At 41.4% G+C, this 21188-nt stretch overlaps 1 protein-coding gene across 1 annotated transcript in view; it reads left to right on the top strand.

The window, feature by feature from the left end:
* PHF21B (PHD finger protein 21B) overlaps positions 1-21188 on the top strand; it is a 208163-nt gene that overhangs the window by 33485 nt on the left and 153490 nt on the right. The gene's annotated exons all lie outside the window — the stretch shown is intronic.

The raw sequence follows: 21188 nt of genomic DNA, 5'->3' as shown, positions 1-21188 counted from the left end.
GAAACAGGGTAATGTTATAGAGAATAGAAAAGGATCAGGTAACCTGTGCCATTAAGAAATGTTAGGACAAAATTGTTTACTGAGTTAATTCTCTAAAGGCTTGCTCCTGCCCTCAACTCTCCCTGACTTCAGTGGGAGCAGAGGGCTTTCAGCACTTAGCAGGAGTACTCAGTACATTGCAGGACTGAGCCCAAAGCTCACAGCTACTGAGCTCCAGCAGCAGTGTCAGCTCTGTTCTTGTACAACGGCGGGGGGAGGGAGGGGAATCACTGGTTGAGACAGTTACATAGAAAATGAAATGAAATAAAATTCAGAAGAAAGAGAAAGCGAGGAAGCAGGAAAAAGACTGGTTAACTGAAGGGCTGTGATCAGAACTCTTCTGCGGTGCTCACTCCTATAATATCCGCCTCCTACCACGCTCAACTGGGAGCTACTTTTCTCCATGGATCTCAAAGCAGTTAATAGGCACATTTTAATAAAGCCTTACATTCCCCACATGGAGCTACAGTGGGAGATTATATTGATCACCATTTCATAGATGGGCAAACTAAGGCAGAGACCATTTAAGTTACATGTCCAATACTAGACAGGACTGGGAATAGAACTCGCGTAGTCCTGAGTTAGTTCTAACCGCTAGACAACTCTGTACAGTCTGTGCAATATCTGTTGATTTTATAAATAGAAGAGACTCCATTGAAGTAATTATGCTCATGCAGATCTAGTGCTGCAAATGTTGTGACTAGAAATTGGGTAATATCCTTTTAAATAGTTTAGGAGCAGCCTTAGTGGGCCTCTCTGTATTCCATTGCAGAAGCTAACAGATTCTAACAGAGCAACAGTGTGTATGTGTAGCTAGGCCTTGTATGTGTTTATATATAGTTAATAAACATGGTTATTTGGAATCCAACTGTGTCTGTGTGGTTTCCTCACATGATGAACGTTGTGTACAGAGCAAAGACACAAAAGTGACAAATAGAATGTTTGCTTTATTGCGGGGCGGGCAAACTTTTTGGCCTGAGGGCCGCATTGGGTTTCGTAAATTGTATGGAGGGCTGGTTAGGGGAGGGGGTCGTGGCCCAGCCTCCACCTCCTATCTGCCCCCCTTCCCCAGGACTCCTGCCCCATCCAATCCCCCTTGTTCCCTAACGGCCCCTCTGGGACCTCTGCTCCATCCACACCCCCCTGCTCCCTGTCCCCTGACTGCCCCCGGACCCTTGCCGCCCCATCCAACCCCTCCTCTTATTCCTGACAGCCCCCCCCCCGGGACCCCTGCCCCATCCAACCACCCCTTCTGTCTGTCCCCTGACCATCCCCGGAACCCCTGCCCCTGACTGCCCCCTGCTGCCCCATCCAACCCCCCCTCCTTCCTGACTGCGCCCGAGGACCCCTGCCTCCATTCAACCCCCTGTTTGCCCTCCCACCACCATCCACCACCCCGAACTCCCCTGCCCTCTATCCAGCCCCCGTGCTCCCTGCCCCCTTACCGCACTGCCTGGAGCACCAGTGGCTGGCGGTGCTACAGCCGTGCCACCTGGCTGGAGCCGGGCCACACTGCCGCCGTCACCACCACCACCACGCAGCACAGAGACCGGGTCAGGCCAGGCTCTGCAGCTGCGCTGCCCCAGGAGCTCACAGCCCCGCCGCCCAGAGCATTGCGCCAGTGGTGAGCGAGCTGAGGCTACAGGGGAGGGGGGACAGTAGGGGATGGGCCGGGGGCTAGCCTCCCAGGCCAGGAGCTCGGGGGCCAGGCAGGATGGTCCTGCAGGCCGGATGTGGCTCGTGGGCCGTAGTTTGCCCACCCCTGCTTTATTGGGATTGCTAAAGGCATGTTTATTGATTAATAGACTTGCAAAGTTTAAGGAAGGAAGAAAGGAGGGGAGACATGAGTCTTGTAACCAAGCGTTATAAGGGGCTTAAAATAAGGAAGTACAGATTTGTATTAGTGGAGTTAAAGATGGCCTAGAAGTGAGTCACCAACTAGATCTTTTAACTCCTGTTATATAAATGTCTGTCTGTTTTTGGCAGCGTACAGGTATAAGTTATGAAACTGGTTGTCCCAAGATATATGCTCCAGATGGGGTGAACTATTTGATAATGATTTAAGAAGTGGTTAGAATGGCATACTTGCTGGCAGCATAAATTTGTAGCTATCAGTTCTGACAAATGTTTCACTGAATGCTCCCAGATACATAGGCTTGGCAGAATTTGATTTTTATTTTTGTGAAATTTAGACAGATGATATCAATGTTTATTTTTAATAATTTCAATTGTTTTATCTGTTTAAATTTTGTGAAAAATTATGGTTTTAAGAACTGTTTTGGTTTTTATTATCAATGTAAATTTTTCATAGTTGCGGGATATTATGGCAGTGGAATTGGACAATTATTTAATTGGAGTAGATGTTGAGATTCAAAAAAAGTTTTATAAACAATAAAATACAAATTGTCAATATCATGAAGTAAATATCCTTAAATCAAACTCTAATAAGTTCTCAAGCAGAACTTTTTTTACTATGCCTATCTCTACATTTCAATTATTATTGATGAAAATATTTTTTCATTGGTCTGTGTGTGTGTATGGTGAAATCTGTTTACATTTACTGATTTTAAAAAAGTAATACATCCAAGCCTATACATAAAATATGTATTTTATTCAGATTTAAGAAAGTGGTTTTATGTTAATAACGAAGAATTACAAAATTAGAGATGGGCCCTAACAGCAACCCTGTGTCCTAACTACTGAAAATTATGTGTGGGTTTTTCATAATTTGGATTCACACATTGATCCAAATTTTATATTAGGCCTGTTATAATGGGCTGGATCAAACCCCCTAATCTAGGCATATGAGAATGCTAGTGATAATGATGGAGTTTTAAAATCAAAACCAAACTGCATAATTAGGCCCCTTTCTCCCTTATTAGGCCAAATAAGAGAACCCAGTTTAAACACCCTTCCATTGTAGGCAGTGTTTTCAAAAATTGGAACCTGAATCTGAATTTTGTACCTTGGATCTATCTTTATACAAATCTGAAGTTTAGTGGGTCACTGTTAACTTGAATTCTCTGAAACTGACTCACTTAAAAAATTAAAAATTTCTAAAAGAGCTCTCTTTAAAAAATATATTCTGATTTATTACAAAATTAAGGTTTTACCAATATTTTTTCACCTGCTTCCTTGCTGATGTTTGTGTCTTTTCATCAGGGGAGAGTAGTGAGCACAGTAACACCAGACTGCTAGTGCATGAGACAGAAAGTGCAACTGGCCATCAACAAAACACTGAAACTGACTAGACCCAAATTGCATTCAAATGCACAAAAGAAGCAAACCTAAAAAAATAGGAAATGGTTTTCTTTTACTGATTTGCTTCAGTTTTAGTAAGATGACGTATTCCTGGTAGCTTGATAGTTAAAATAATTTGACAGAAATATTATTTTTGAAGTTGACAATGTTCCTTCAGTGTCCTTAACTACAGTGTTACAGGTCTTACAATATTTTATACAGAGCTGATCAACCACAATAAATCTATTTTTAAAAATCACTTGGTAATTATTGAATATATAACAGCTGTCTTATTAGCTCTGATCCTGACTAATGTGTATATTAAAACATATTTATTGGTGTTCAATGTACAATAGCTGGCTTGTTAAATTTCAGTTACTGTCACATTCAGGGAATTCTGATTTAAAATGTTATGCCAGTAGGAGTGGAATGATGCCTGTTATTTAAAAGAGCTATCTTTCTTTCCCTTTCAATTTCTGATGTGACTTGACACCCATCATGCTTTGTCAGGCCACACTGGGCGATAGCGAGTCGGGTGAAGACACACAACCTGATGGAACCAGATGCAATATGATGCCTGTGTCCGGCTGTATCAAAAAACTGAAAGATGCCTACACACAGTCTATATCTATCTGTCTGTATGCAAAAAGAGGATTTAGAAATGGCGAAGCTACCTGTTGGCTGCATAATTTGTTGCAGTGCATGGATGAGGAACACAGCCCAGGTAGCTTTCTTCCAGTGCCAGTATCATTCAGTTTGGATGATATATCCGAAGTCACTGTAGATGATGCAATTACATCTTACCACTGAACACTCACAGATGCATGCACAAAAGACTTGAATATCTTAAACATGCATGTAATATGCAACTGTACATAGTATTTTGTACGTTACACCTGAGAACTTTCTTGCTGAGAGCTTGTTAGTTTGAGGCTGGGAACTTTTAAAAGCACCTCTCCATCTCCAGCACAGCAAATCTGCTGGCTCAGTTTTGACAAAGCACAGCGTGGTAACACAAGGCATTGTTGGCTTCAGTTTCCTCCTATGCTTCTTAAACTTTCATCTCAAAGCTTCCTGTCCTCACTTATGCTGCTTCCCAGTTATCAAGGAAATGTACAGGGTCATTTGGCCTTTCAGAATTTGATTCGTGCCACTGTTATGAATCATTCAGTTGGTCTGGTAGGAGCGAAAATGATCTGAATAGCAATTTGCAAAATCTGATTTACGATTTAACTTCACGTAAAAAAAAAAAAAATTAGCACCAATGCTGAGGGCTCTCAACTTTGCATAGATTTTTTTCCCCAAGCAATGAACTTAGTCCCAGTGAAAAGCAAGATAATAACAGTACAGCAAAACCACAATGTAAAATTCTGCCGTATGAGGCTAATTTTGCTTTTTAGCTGGCTTTTGGTACAGTATGTAATCTCCCTACTCTCTTATGTAAGTTTCCTGCTTTTACTGTGTATACATTTCCTGCTGGTGAGTGAGACCCTCAAAATGTGTAGTAGCACCCTGCTATTCATGCAGCAGGTGTTGTGCAGGCAATCACAGTCTGTGATTTCTCTATGGATATATCTTTCTGTAATCCTAGTATGAACTAATTCACAGAGCAGTCTGCTTTCTTAGTTCTGAAAGAAATTGAAACCACAAAACCCATCTCACTTGTGACCATAGCCTAGTTAATGACAAGGTCCAAATTCACCCCTGGTGTAAGCAACCAGCTTTTCCTCAGATAAATTTGACCCAAAGTCGCTATAGAGCATTCGTGCTAGGACAGTGATACAAAATCACTAATCCAATGCATGTTTAAGATAGCTTTGTGCTAGTTTTATGAAATATAGCGGTTAGCCAGTAGTTACAGAGACACTCTGGCCCAGATCCTCAGAGATATTGAAATCAGAGGGCCTAAATATTTATTTACCTAAGTATTTATGTAATCTCCTTTGCTTTAATATCTGAGCACTTTGAAAGCATCAGTGAGTTTATTTTCACCATGAGGTATGGAAGTATTATCTCCATTCTACAGATGAGGAGCTGAGGCACAAAAAGATTAATGGCCAGATTTTCAAAAATGCTCAGCACCCAGCGTTGCTGTGTTGTGAGCACTTTTGCAAAAATTGGTCATAAGTGACATGACCATAGCGTCAGAGGAAGTCTGTGGCAGAGATGGGAATTTAAACCAAAAGTCTTGAGTCCTAGTCTAGTGCCTTAACCAGAGGACAATCCATCCTTGCTACTCATATCACTTGGGCACTCCATTGTAATGCAATTCAGGAACTCTCTGTAGCCAAGGACCCATTTGTTAGATCCTTTTTTCAAAACCTACCTCCTGGCCTACTGTACCTGTGTCTGCAAAAATCTAGGCAATGTATGGAACCTCAGCCCCTCCAGGAAGTCTTTTATGGACCTATTCTGAATTGAGGCCCGTAGTTTGAGAACTGTAACACTACCTAATTTCAAGTATCCACCTGGGAGGTGGAGCACTAGCAATTTGTCGGGCCTTTGACCTGGTTTCTACCCAGATTGTTGACATTTAGGCTACAGCAAGCCCCTTTTGTATCTCTGTGCACAGACCCTTTTCAGCTTTGAACAGCCCTTGTTTGTTACGCCCCACTTTCCATTTGGTCCGCTTACAAGTTGGCATCTGCAGAGAAACCCTCTGATCTTGGCCTTCGTTTGGTCAGACATTTGTTATGCACTGCAACAAGAAGCTGCCTGCGTAGTGCACATCAAGCAATGTGCCAGTCTTTATCCTTGTCAGCGTTATGCAAATCCACAGTACTGATGTTAATGCTAGTTTGGTTTTTATAGCTTGGTGACAGCAACAGCCCTCAATATTAAACACAAATATACGTACACAGTTACAGCAATGATTACTGTAGATGTTCAGCTAGTCATAATATTTGCACTTGGGGTGATAAGGAGCTTTGAATGATAATAGCACTATAGTAGGAGCTTGTTAAAGTGACAGGAGCCCTTGTGTCATTATTGAGTTGTGCATTCCTGCTTGCACTCCTACTGTTTTCTCATAAACTATCCCTCTCCGTTTGTATATGTAACGTTCTGAAAGAGAAGCCAGTCTTGCTCAGCCATAGCAGCTTGAGGCTAATAAATGTGGTGGTCTAAATTTCCTATAGCGCTTGACACACTTTAAGGCAGCAGTGATACTTTGGTGTAGGAAAGAGGAAAGTATTTTAATTTCATGAATCTTTTTTATTTAGGTCCTGTTTTATTAAAATAAATCGGTCCCTATACAGGATGATCAGGTCCTAATAGATTAGGGTGACCAGACAAGTGTGAAAAACCAGGACAGGGGGGGTTGGGGGTAATAGAAGCCCATATAAGAAAAAGACCCAAAAATCGGGACTGTCCCTATAAAATCGGGACATCTGGTCACCCTATCAGATACAGTTTTTATATAGCTCGTTTTTGCTAATAGAAGTGAAGCTGCTATGCTGAAGCCAGCTTCTTCGAGCAGTGCCTGCTGTAAAGCGAGCAGTAAGAGCCGGCTCAGTGATACTAGGACACAGCATGCTTTGTCCTTCTGTTCTTATTTGAATTCTAAGAGGACAGTCACACCAGTAAAATAGCAAAAGCAACAGCCCCAACCCCTATCTTTTCCTCCAAGTGCACCCAACTCTGAAAATACAATTTTTGTGATCATACTAGATTCTGTATAAAGAGTCCCTAGAGAGCAACACCACAGTGAAAGTAAAATTGGTCAGTGAAAGACTGGGCACTCTTCGTACTGTCAAAAGAGTGGAGAAGAGCCACCTCAATTTGTTATCAAGATCTGCTGGATGAACAGATGCCATTGGATGTCCTTCAAAAACAGGGCCCCCCCCCACTTGCATTTACTGAAGCTCTTTTTGTAGTCTGGACTTCCAGGACATTTTAATTCTTTCTACTGAAGTTTTAATAGACACCCATTTGCACCCACGTTTGCATAAGCGCTTCCCTTATCAATCCCCTTTTTTGCAGGGTTTCATATCTTGACTGTAAAAACTTGGACCAGGATGCACTTAGCAAGCGGTTCATAATATGGTCTAGTTGCTTTTGTATTTTGAAGAGCATGGCAAAGACACCTATTTCTGTGTCTTATTTTAACTGCTTTGCTGATGTGTTCAGCTGCTGCCTTTTCACTGTGGCCTGGTCTACACTGGCGGGGGGGTGGGGGGTAGATCGACCTAAGATACGCAACTTCAGCTACGAGAATAGCGTAGCTGAAGTCGACGTATCTTAGTTCGACTTACCTCCCGTCCTCATGGCGCGGGATCAATGGCCGCCGCTCCCCCGTCAACTCTGCTTCTGCCTCTCGCCACGGTGGAGTTCCGGAGTCGACGGCAGAGTGATCAGGGATCGATTTATCACGTCTACGCGATAAATCGATCCCCAGTAGATCGATCACTACCCGCCGATCCAGCGAGTAGTGAAGATGTACCCTTCACATAACATGCTGGAGCTCTTTGAAGCATTTCCCCATTGGAGTATTGGGCACTTCAGTGAGGAACAACTGCAAGGAGATGCTGGTCAAGATCTCCAAAAGTGACTAAAGATTTGGGGTCCCTCCATTTTTGGGTCCCCAACTTGAGATGCCTCTAAGGGGCCTGATTTTCAGCAGGTGGGTGCTGAGCACTTTCTGAAAATCAGGCTCCTCTAAGGTGTCTCAAGCTGGCACCCAAAAACAAAAGCACCCCCAAATCACCTGATAAGTCACTGAGCTCTGTGAGATTTGCCCCTCTAGCTGCTACTATAGGCAGCGCTCAGGTGCTTACACTTGCAAGTGTGTTTACTGGGCTCAGAAATAGCAGGAGAAGTTTTTAAACGTGCCTGGAGACGTATTTACATGACAACATCAAAGATAAATCTGTGAAAACTGTTAAGGTCTGCTGGGTATATGCCATTTGTTTGAGCAGAAATGCAAATACATCTTCTCCTGTCATATTGGAGACCTAATGGATAAATAGTACACATTTGGAATAATCTCGAATTAGAACTCCCTCTAGGAAAGCTAACTGGCCAGCTTTCATTTCCTGTGAGCTTTCCCTACATGTTACAAAAACCCACGATGACATTCAGGCTGTTTGCCAGGTATCGGTATTGGTACCCTATGGTGCCAGTGGTCTCTCTCTTAGTATTAAATACTACTGAGATGGGTGCATTAAAACTGACTGAGTTATGATGGATAGACAGATAGACAGAACAAAGACTGCTGGAAAAAGTCTTGTAATTTAAAACAGAATTTTTGTTAAAGGACATTTCTCATGCCAATAATCACCTATATTGTAGGCTTTATTGGTTGATAATGTATCTTAAATGCCATTTTATGACTTTGCCTTCTGCTCATGGTGACTACCTTGCATTGCAGTCCATTATTTGCACATAGAGCCAACAACAGTAGGGGCTATTACTTAAGTATACTCATCCAGGAGATGGGAATAGCTACTTTTGAAGCCATTTTGCTGACCACTTAACATATATTTAATTTACAATTCCAATGTGTTTAATATGTAGATTTGCAGCTGCTTAAATAAATATATACTTCTCCTAAAATATTTGAAAGACCCTTTCTTTAATTGGCTTTTTTTTTTTTACTTTTACAAAATTAATAAGAACTAAACTATTCATTTGATTTTAAAAAATAATATTCACTTCATTGGGCAAATTGACAAAAAAGCAGAATATTCAGATTTGGGCTGGCATTTTATCGTTAACCTGCTTTGTTGGGAAGTTTGAAAAACCCTGAGCAGTGGACTGTGAACTGAGAATCCCTTGGGTTTTGTTGTTGTTTTTTTGTTTTTATGAAACTTAAAAGGAACACTGCCAAGATCAAGCTCTAGGTACCCTTAGTATCCTTGGATGTATGTGTGCAGTTACCATTGACTTAAATACCGCTAAAGATAAAGATGTCTGTTAAAATATTGCAAAGTTCAATACATTCATACCTATTAGTCATGTTAGCATTATACAATGCAGGAAAATGTGTGTAGTAATACTGGATCTGTTTCAAAGAAATAAAATATTATAGGGCTGTCGTAATTATCCCAGAAACAAACAAATTCAGAGTTAAGGTGAAGCTTCAAAATATACCAAACATGTTAAGGTATGTAAATACAACTTTTAAGATATCCAGGCAACATTAACTCTGCTTTGTAGTGACGTCATGCAATAACCATACAGTTATCAGTACTACATTTTATTGTTTGTGGTACAAGATTTGGTTAAATTGATTTTTTAAAGATATAATAATTTGGTTTATTTTTTCCCCCTCATGGTGTCACTGTAGAGCACAGTTAAGGTGGTGTGGGCCAGGATGTTTTTACAAGTGTCATAATCTATTTTTATATGTGCGACAAACTGATTTTATGTGAGAGAATTGAACTATGTGCAACAGTTGCTTTTGTATGTAAAAAAAAAATCACCAATATTTAATCCACAAATAAAGTCTGGATTGAAAGCTGGTTTTAACTACTCAGTAATCTTTTAAAAATCAGCCATAGCTGACCAATGAAAATCTTTGATATTAATACAAAATAATCATGGTTTGACTTTTTTTTTAAAACATGTAGCCCCCCCTATCTTATGCGCTACCTCTGTTGGCATTTGTGATTGGTCAGGACTCTAGCAAGCTGTAGCTAGGTTGCTTACTTGAAGTAGTGACTGTCTTAGCCAAGTAGGGATTGATCTTTCTTGAGCAAAATTTTCACAAAGGCTTTATTTGAATAAATGCTGTAGATTAGGACCTGCAGTAGTGTGCATTATGGGCCTGATCCAAAGCCCAGTGAAGATAATCCCATTGACTTTAAGGGTTTTTGGATCAAACCCCATGTTGATACCCTCCTTACCCCATTGACATTAAAATTTGGGTCATGTTAAGAAACGTTAATCAAGATGTAAACTTAAAATCCACTTTGGTTAACCCTATTGTGCAGGCCTATGTTTTGAAGGGAAATAATTTTAAGTGGTTGCTTTAAACTGCTCTGGAACCTAGGTTTCCTACCTAGGAAACCAACTGTTTAACCTGTACTGGTTTTCAAGATTTGGTTCTTCAAGTCACTTTTTGGATCTGGTTCAATTTGCAATGTGGATGGAGCCTTTGGGAGTAACATACCATTGAGGTGCTTAGATAGTGTGATGGTGAGCAGGATACAATAGAGCAATTATAACATTTCAAGGGATATTGAGAGCTGTAGTTTCTCTTGGGAGGTGACACAAAAAAGGTAAGGAGTTGCTAGGACGCTGTCTGGAAGCAACAGCACATTTCAGAGAGACTACAGCTCCCAGCATCCTTTGATGATCTGTAGTTCTTAGTTCTAAAGGGAACAGAAAAGTTAATCTCTGAGTCCATCAGATAATTTCACATCTTTGAAGTGAACAGTAGCATAGATCTTATTAAATGTCATAATTTTTTCCCTGTTTCCAGGATGTGTGTATGGTAAAATAGTTTAGATTATATAGCATAGTATTGCACAAATTTATAGGGAGGCAGAGCATATTTTGAAGCATTCACCTATGTTTTATGCCAACAAATGGGAGGAAGGAGGTGGGTAAATCAGTGCTGACAGGGTCAGCTTTAACTAACCCAGGACAATTCTGTCCCTGCAGCTACCCCACAGTTGGGGTGAAGTCCTGGCTCCACTGAAGTCAATGGCAAAGCTTCCTTTGGCTTAAATGGAACCAGTATTTAAACCCAGGGTTTTAAACCTGGCTCGGCCACTGACTTGCAGTTTTACCTCAGGCAAGTCACTTCACTTTTTTGTTCCCCCTCACACCCTGCATCTGTCTTGTCTGTTTAGATTGCAAGCTCTTCAGGGCAGGGACTGTCTCTTATGTGTTTGTACCATGGCTAGCACAGTGGGGCCCTGATCTCAGCTGGGGCCTCTTGGTACTAATATAATAAAAGTTCATAATAATTAATATTTCTAGCTTAGTAACTGTGCACTTGACGCAGCAACCTCCTCCCTGCATGGATCCTGAACCCCACTGATCCTATACATAGTCAGGAAGGACTGATGATGTGGGGGCGGCACAACTCCCGTTCCTTGCTCTTGGGCTGGTATATCTGGATAACTGCACTCATGGGAGAGAAGGGGGTGATAGGGCCCAGAGTTACTTAGCATTTCTAAATGTAAGTGTACACATAACAAATGAATAGTTTCTTATAGCATCTTGTTTGCTGTTTGTTATTACTGAATAGTTTTAGAAACCTAGGAATTGCCATATTGGATCAGCCCTGAGGTCCATCTAGTCCAGTATCCTGTCTCTGACAGTGGCCAGCACCAGCTGTTCCAGTGGAAGGTGCCAGGAACCCTGCAGTAGGACAGTTATGGAATTACTTTTTCCCAGAGGGAGTTTCTTCCTAATCCCCATTAGTTAGAGATTGGCTTGTGCCCTGAAGTATGGGAGTTGATATCCTTTCCTAAATTTTTTTTAAAATCCTTACTATTATAGCTCTGGAAATTAACATTATCTGTATAAACAGCCAATCTTGTTTTTAATCTTTTTAAGCTTTTGGCTTTATTGATACCTTTTGGCGGTGAGTTTCATGGGTTTACTTGTAAGCCATGTAAAAAAAGTATTTCCTTATGTAATTTTAAAATTTGCCTCCTTTCAGTTTCTTTGAGGAACCTCTTGTTCTTCTCTTTATGAGACAAGGTGAATAGAAGTGGCTGATCTACCTTTACTCATCCAAGTAGCAATGGGTCAAACCGTGTAGGCCTTGCTTAGGCAAAACTCCCATTATGTTTTGCCTGAGTTATAGAGACTGAGGGAGGACTGTATGATTGAACCCACATCTGAGAGGAAGAATGGTCTTGTTGACTGATCTACAGCCTATTCGTGGTTCTGCTACAGTCTCCAGGCCTAATCTTGCAAGTTAGGCCGCTCTTATCGACCTCCCATTGATGTGAATGCGTTTGTTGGACCAAGCTCTCCTCTGTGACCTTGGGCAAGTCACATATCTTCTCTGGACCTCAGTTTCCTATTCTGTAAAATGAGGATAATGTTACTTACCTTAATTCTTTCAGTCAAGTAGATATGTGTGAGTGCTCTGTGATCCAGGGATGGAAGGTGCTATAGAAATGCAATAATTGTGATTCTGAATTATTATTTCTGAATATTGGAGATCTATATACTACCAGTATTTCATTTTGTCCAACCCCTTCTGCCATATCTGGCTCTAGCGGCTTTGTAAATAGCAGAAGCAAAGCTCTGCAGTTAATGCCATCTTTGACTAGGAGTTTGTGTAAAAGAAAAAGAGTGGAAGAATAATAATATCATGTTGCTATGACCTGCAGCCCGATCTACTTGGCAGTTTAGCTATTGATTTCAATGGGAGAAGGATCAGACCTGTTATGCTTTTTATTAATGATATTGGCAGTGGTATGAGTGGAGAATGGCTGGCAATTAGGCTTGGAACAATTATTGATTATTGTGATTTTCTGTATTGATGTATATTTTCAAGCAGCTAATACCGATAATCCTTCACAGTGCAGAATGGGGCCTCTTTGACCTGCCTTTCTTCTATAGCAGTCCAGATGAAGCCACTTCTCATGATCTAACACTGTCCTGTCAGTGGTGTGGGATAGACTTCTAGTTTAAAAATGCCTGCTGGCTCCCCTGTCTTTCAAATCTTTGTTATTGGCTAATACATGAGAATTGCTCCTCCACCTCCTCTTCTGAAATGACTTCTGATTTAAATTTCTGAAGTAGAGAGGAGAGAAATCCTCAAGTCTCAGATGGAGAGCCAAGATTAATAGTAGTTATTTGTCAGCAGATAACCAATGAAAAGAAAACATATTTTTCCCCTAGCCTTACAATCAATGTAGTATGAAGCCATAGATATAATGACTTGGAACAAATGAGAATATCCATGGTATAAACCAACAGAACTTGGTTCCAAATCTATAAACATTTGGTGTACAGAAATCTGCCTAACTCCTTCAAAAAAAGCACAGTCTATTGCAGGGGTGGGCAAACTTTTTGGCCCGAGGGCCACATCTGGGTATGGAAATTGTATGGCAGGCCATGAATGCTCACGAAATTGGGGTTGGAGTGCGGGAGGGGGTGAGGGCTCTGGCTGGGGGTGCGGGCTCTGGGGTGTGGCCAGAAATGAGGAATTCAGGGTGCGGGTGGGGGGTGGTGAGGGCGCCGGCTGGAGGTGCGTGCTCTGGGGTGGGGCTAGGGATGAGAGGTTTGGGGTGTAGGAGGGTGCTCCAGGCTGGGACTGAGGGGTTTGGAGGGCAGGAGGGGGATCAGGGCTGGGACAGGGGGTTGGGGCACCTGGGAGGGTGAGGGGTCCAGCTGGGGGTGCAGGCTCTGGGGTGGGGCTGAGGATGAGGGGTTTAGGGTGCAGGAGGGTGCTCCAGGTTGGGATCGAGGGGTTTGGAGGGCAAGAGGGGGATTAGGCTGTGGAAGGGGGTTGGTGCGTGGGAGGGGCTCAGGGCTGCAGGCTCCAGGCAGTGCTTACCTCAAGCAGCTCCCAGAAGCAGCGGCATGTCCCCGCTTCAGCTCCTACACCGAGGTGCGGCCAGGCGGCTCTGCGCGCTGCCCCGTCTGCAGGCACAGCCCCTGCAGCTCCCATTGGCCGCAGTTCCCAGCCAATGGGAGCTGCGGGGGTGGCGCTTGGGGCGGGGGCACCATGAGGAGCCCCCTGGCTGCCCCTATGCATAGGAGGAGCTGGAGGGGGGACATGCCACTGCTTCTGGGAGCCATGGCACGCGCGCTTGGAGCAGTCCCTGACCCTTCTCCCCGGCTAGAGCGCAGGAGCGGAGCAAACCCCAGAACCTGCTCCCCAGCAGGAGCTCGAGGGCCGGATTAAGTCGGCTAGCGGGCTGGATGTGGCCCGCTGGTCGTAGTTTGCCCACCCCTGATCTATTGGATGATTCAAATAATCACCATCAGTCCTCCTGAGTGGACAGTAAACTAACATTTAACAGCTGCAAAGCCACTATATTTCAAAGGCCAGTAGAGCTGACCACTCGCTTATCTGTTCATGAGATTATATAAAAATAGATTCTGGAGTAAAAGAAAGGTATGTTTCAAAAATAGCAGCAACACCACAGTCTCAGTTGTAGTGATGTGGCTCATAAAGGAGAGTTGCAGATGGCTGCTTAAGACCCAAAGAGCACTCTGTGTGTTTTGGGTCTGTTGAGGTCACTAGACCTGTATCTGCACCTGGGAACATCAAAACCGTCTGTAGCAGAGGCATTGAGATCAGGTGAAATCTTGAGTGCATTCCAGAGGCCGAGAAGCTTCATTCGCCCTTGTGTTTGTTGCTTTCAGAAATAAATATTTCGGGGCGGGGGGCAAAAATAACTCAAGTGCCTAGGACCCCTTCCTTTCCTTTTTCAGCAAGGGCATTTTGCTGAAGTATTGCCGAGCCTTACATTTCTGCCTAATGGAACTTTCTTTGAACCAAGAAGATAAAATGCTTCCAGTGAATAACAAGAGAGACAAAAAGATGCTTTCTTTTCCCCTTGGTCAACATCGCTAGATCTTAAGGGTTTGTTTTCCCATCATTTCTGTTTTGATTAGCATGAAGCATCTCATTCCACAGTGGATTTTTTTTTTTTTTTTTTTAAAAAAAAGCCCCTTTTTCCTTTTTTTTTTTTTTTTTTTTGATTTTTTTTTTCTCTTTCCCCATTTTTTTTTTTTTTTTTTTTGGAAGAACAAAGACCCCTTTGACCTGGATTTGGATGCATCTGTGACAGCCTACTTCACTGGATGCCAGCTGAGCATAGTGCATTTAATTGATGAAATAATAATGATGAACCGTGCCTGAACTTGCTCTGACGACCACTTGAAGCAGAAGCTGTAGTAAATCAGGTCGGCATTGCACCCTGGCAGTAGTTGTCCTTTCCCGTTCTTGGTGCATTGAGGCGTTGCATAAGTGTTGAGCTTTGCGTCCCTAACATGTCCCCACAGGGCTCACTTTATTCCCATTTCAAAACTCATCTCCCCTTCCTTTAATTAAAAGTTGGCCAAAAAAGAATCCTTAACTTACTTTTGTTTTTATGTGACCCTCTTAACCGCCAGTTGCATTAGGCTGATTAAAACCTAGAGCTTTCCCTTTCTAACTATCTTAATGTAAAGAAAAGCCTGAGGAGAACTGCAAAACAGACTCAATGACAAGGTAATATATCTGTCTGTGTAATAGTTCTTTAGTATGATTACTGCAGCTGCAACTTGCAGGTTCTCTCTAGCAGCCTAATAGTTCTGCATAACATAATAGCCTCCAAAATGGGACTTTCACTGATGGCGAAGGACCTAATCCTGCAAATCTTACTCCAATTATGTGAGTGAATAAGCGTTGCAAATAGGGCTCCAGCTTTTTGGTCTCAGTTCTTAAAAGATCATTAGAACATACCATTGGTTGGTTGGCTGGGGTTTTTTGCTTTGTTTTGTTTGTTTTTGCCATGCCTAATTGCCAAGCCCTCTTGCACTAACATTTTGAAAGAAGAGGTTTGGAAGACAAATATTCCCTCTATAAAATCTCCCTATGTGTCCTTTGCCACGGAAATTGGTCCATTGTTTTCAGGACCAAGGGTGAGTGCAGACAGAATAAATACAGGATGTACAAGAAGAAAAGACTCCCCCCAGCCAGGCTTTCTATGGTGTTTGTTAGGATTCAGGCTGTTTGTCCACTTTTTCTCTTTTTTTTTTTTGGCTGGTGCTGTGGGTGCCAAAATGTATCAATTAATTACAGTGAAGTGTTCAAAGAGTTATTTGATTTGCAAAGGGGAATATTTATGCTAAGATGTTGTCTTTTCTTGCACAGTATAGTGGAAGGGTATTTTAAACACCATTGTGACTTTTTTGTGTGTGTGTGTGTAGAATTCAAACCTCTTTTATTCAGTTAATTAGCATTTGGGATTAAGAAAGGAAAATAGATTTTTTTTCTTTTCTACAAGCAGCTCAGTAAAATAATAGGCATTAGGTGAGGCCAGTTTTTTTCAGTATCTACTCAGAAATGTTCACTCTTATAGGAAATTACGTTTCGCCCCAAACTGGCTGGCACTGGACTACCTGGAGCTTGCAGTTCTGAATTCCTTGCCACTCAGACCTCCCAATGAGCGCGTAAATTGCGGGAGTTCTGGGAACAGGGAAGACAGGCTCAGTGCCTTAGTGTGTATTCACACAATACTTGTTGAGGGGAGAGGATTCAGAATCATTTAGACACCTGTTTGCAACACTGACCCGCTTTAGAAAGATTCTCTTTGGAAGAATCCGTCTGTGTGGGAGTGTAAGTGCCAGTTTCCCCACTCTCAAGATCTGTTCCATCTGACAGTATGAGAAGTACATTCCCTCATACTTCCCTCCCATAAGAAAATTCTCTTTTTTTAATGAAAAGGGAATACTGTGTGCATGCTCTCAGAGGAAGTGTTGTAAGCAAAATACGAGAAGTAATTCTTCCTCTCTACTCCACGCTGATATAGCCTGAATTGGAGTATTGTGCCCAGTTCTGGGTGCCACGTTTCAGGAAAGATGTGGACAGATTGGAGAAAGCCCAGAGAAGAGCAACAAAAATAATTAAAGGTCTAGAAAACATGACCTATGAGGGAAGACTGAAAAAATTGGGTTTGTTTAGTCTGGGGAAGAGAAGACTGAGAGGGGACATGATAAAAGTTTTGAAGTACATAAAAGGTTGTTACAAGAAGGAGGGAGAGAAATGGTTCTCTTTAACCTCGGAGGATAGGACGAGAAGCAGTGGGCTTAAAATACAGCAAGGGTGGTTTAGGTTGGACATTAGGAAAAATAGGGTGGTAAAGTACTGGAATAAATTGCCTAGAGAGGTTGTGGAATCTCCATCATTGGAAATTTTTAAGAGCAGGTTAGACAAACACCTGTCAGGGATTGTCTAGATCAGTGGCTCTTAACCTTTCCAGACTACTGTACCCCTTTCAGGAGTCTGATTTGTCTTGCGTACCCCCAAGTTTCACTTCGCTTAAAAACTACTTGCTTACAAAATCAGACATAAAAATTCAGAACTGTCACAGCACGCTGTTACAGAAAAATTGCTTACTTTCTCATTTTTATCATATAATTATAAAATCAATTGGAATATAAATATTGTATTTACATTACCTTGTATAATATATAGAGCAGTATAAACAAGTCATTGTTTACATGAAATTTTAGTTTGTACAGACTTCACTAGTGCTTTTTATGTAGGCTGTTGTAAAACTAGGCAAATATCTAGATGAATTGATGTACCCCATGGAAGACATCTGTGTACCTCCAGGGGTACACGTACCCCCAGTTGAGAACCGGGGGGTAGATAATAGATAATAATTACCGTAGTCCTGCCATGAGTGCAGTGGACTGGATTAGATGACCTCTCAAGGTCCCTTCCAGTTCTATGATTCTATGAAGACAGCCTGGTGTGAATGGCAGTTCTGTAGTGAGTATCTTTGACCTTCATTTCTTACCAAGGCATACACCTTACTAACTTGAGGCCCCGTGGCTTTAGAACCTCCATTCACAAATGTTACAAAAATCCTTGGGAAGTGCTGTCTAATGCTTAGAGTACAGGAATGGGACTCGGGACTCCAGGGTACAATTGCCTTGTGGCTCGCTCACTCTGGGCCCAAGCTAGCTTCCATTGAAGACTATGGGAATCTATCTTTCCATTGGCTTCAAGTGACAGTTAAACCGCGCCTGTATAACCGTGAGTAAGCCACTCCGTTTATTGATCTCTGAATTAAGCATAATTATACCTCCCTCACAGGAAGTTGAGAGCGCTAATTAATTAATATTTGTGAAGAGATTTAAGATCCAAACTTGAAGGTACTCTAGAAGTGCATAATATTATGAGTCCTTTTCTGCTTTTGATGGCACTCAAAGCTTGGATGCTTTTCTTTTAAATATTTTGGTCAAGCTGCACAGGCAGTTACATTGGCAACTTTGGAGTTGCCTTCTTGGCTGTGTCATGGTAAGGCTGTTGGTATATTGGCTATGTTGCTGTGGCACCCCATAATCTGCACTGAATATTTTTCCAGTTTCTCTTGGATTTTGAATATTTTTTTCCAGTTAATTTGTCAGGGTCCAACACAAATACTTCGTGAGATCCCTGTTAACATTGGAAAACTATGCTTAAGAAACACATGGAGACCTATGCTTAATAAACACATACCAACAAAATCTGAGGAAACTTAACAAGTAGAACAAGACCCTATTCATTACTGCACTTGTTTTACACATGGATTGCTGCACACGGTGGCACACTTGGCTACAAGACATCTTCAGGATCTAACCCATTGTGCTTAAGATACGGATGGAGAGAGTGATTCTGCTCTCACTTGCGTTGATGTTAGTCAGGAGTAATTCCATTGACATGAATGGAGTTACACCAATATAAAACAGGTGTATGTGAAAAGATAATCAGCTCAGCACTCTTAGAATTCCTTTTCTAGTTTTGATTTATGTAAGTCTTCATCTGAAATGGGCTTTAGTTACACATTTTGGATACAGGTCTAGACCCATATTTTTTCAAAGGGCATGAATGTTCAGAATCAGGGTTTTGGCTTTTCACTCCTAGTCTCAATGTTATTTAAATGTGAACTGAAGTGATTTTAACTGTCAGGTTTGGACCTGTGTGTTCCCTAACACAGTTGAGGACATCGCTAGCAACTAAAGCAAAATGGGGAGCTTCATTTCTTAACATTGCTTTACAGGCCCATTCCAAACCTCAGTAAAGTCAATGGGAAATTTTTCCATTGACTTCAGTGGGTTTTGGATCAGGCCCTTGAACTCTGGTGGGTTTTCACTCCGGTCATGGTACGTGAATGAGGAAGTGCATTATTTTCAAAGAGTTTTAGATTGTATTGTTTGTTTGTAATTTGTCTGGGCCTGATCCTGATCCTGCACACCCAGTGATTTCTGGAGGAGCTACTGCTGTGTATAGACTAAGGCTACGTCTGTACTGCCCCACAGTTCAGACTACAGGGGTATGAAATAGCAGTGTGCACCAAAGAGCTGCACTGTAACTATCCTGTATGGACACTATCGGCATGGACTAAAATTTTCCTAGTTCACATTAATGTAGTCAAAATAAGAACCTTTTCGTTTGTGCCTATAACGTCCACATGCGGCAGTTACAGGGCAGCGCACTGCGGGCAGTGTATACAGACTTTCAGACCTTGATCCTACAAACCCTTATACATCTGCTTAACTTTAAGAATCTGAGAAATCCCATCAAAGTAACTGGGCTACTCACTTCAGTGAAGTTAAACGCTTCCATAAGGCTTTGCAGTACTGGGGCCTTAACTAGTATATAGTAGAGGTGAAAACATTATGTACTTAGTCATAATATGTAGTCTATTACTGAGTTTTGGATCGTTAACATTTTTTTAAAATTATGTTTGTAGGATAAGGATTTTTATTCACTGTAGTATGATATGTTTATTAATTTATTTTGATTTCTTTTAAAATTCCTTAGGAAAGTGTATGTGACATCAAAAATCACACAACATTCTAACAGTTCCTTACCTAAATTAATAATCGCATATTTCAGATTTTTAAAAATTAAAATTGTATAAAAACAAAGGGAACAATAAAATATGTATGATTGACTTCACGTACATAGAGCATGGAAGTGCAACAGATAGATGATTTGGGAATCAGGTAATGTTGGATATAATAATAATTATTAAACTAAGGTTGATGCAGTATATGCCCTTTAAAGAATAAAATAACTTCTCATGTTTATATTTGTTTTTAAATAGACTCTATCAAGTAGTTTTGATCTTGCTCCCCCACCCCCCAATATTTGTAAAAGTTTTCTAAAATTTAATACAAATCAAACAGTTTTGATGAATCTATGTATTGTTTTATTTTTAATGAAAGATATTTTTTAAAGATCTGGAGTCTAAATATTCCCCCACAGGACTGAAGGGTGGTGCACAACAGTACTGAAACACAACAGCATTATGCTAGTGCCTGACAAACAGTCTATAAATAGAAAAGTGAAACTGACCTGTCCAAGTGTTCACTGACTGAGCTGAGTAAAATATAAATAGTAAGCAAACAACATCAGTGGTCAATATTATTGATGTTACGGAGTCATCTATCAAACTCAGTCAAAATCAGGGCCCTATTGTGCTAGGCACTGTATAAACCTATATGAAACAGACCCTATGTCCAAAGAACCCCCAAAAATTTAAATACATTTTATTTTAAAAATTCTTTCATTCTTAATATTCTAAGGGTGGGCAGTGTGATCTGGTGTATAGAGTGCTGGCCTGGGGCTTAGGAGACATGGGTTCTTTTCTCCATTCTACCACTGGCTTGTTGATCACCACGGGCAAGCCATTGCACCTCCCCGGGCCTCAGTTTCCCCATATGTAAAATGGGGATAATTATATTTACTTCCCTGGGTAAAATGCTTTCAGGTTTACTGATGAAAATCTCTAGATAAGAAGAAAGTATTATTATTATTATTATTTATTTATTAATGCAAATAATAATACTTATTTTAAGCTATTATTTTTAGGTGAATACAACCCTTTTAAAATGCTAAGGTCATTTTGTTCAGTCCACATCACCTCATGTATTATTTTTTTCCCATTATATTTTTATTCCATTATGGGCTAGATCCTGCCTCTCGTGCCAAGCCCAAGTAGCCAGGAGATCAGTGGGAGCAGAAGGGAGGTTATGAATCTTTTCATCCCAGGAAACCAAAAGCTGCTGTAGCCACCATAACTCCTGTGCTCCCATTCTGTGGTGAGCAATGGCTGATGGATCCACATAATGCTGTTTCTGCCTGCTGCACCGCTGCCCTTTCCCCATCCTGATGTGACCAACCTGAACCCAGCTGTGCAGGACTCTGTGATTCTGTGACTGAACTGAGTAAAATATAAATAGCACTGCTCTACAGCCAAAATGCTTCTGAAATAAATGTAGTCAAACTT

The sequence above is a fragment of the Terrapene carolina genome, unplaced genomic scaffold (genome assembly GCF_002925995.2).
Source record: "Terrapene carolina triunguis isolate 2854851 unplaced genomic scaffold, T_m_triunguis-2.0 Scaffold112, whole genome shotgun sequence".
NCBI classification, from domain to species: domain Eukaryota; kingdom Metazoa; phylum Chordata; order Testudines; family Emydidae; genus Terrapene; species Terrapene triunguis.
Note: the sequence above shows the minus strand (reverse complement) of the source record. Positions and strands in the feature narration are given on the sequence as shown.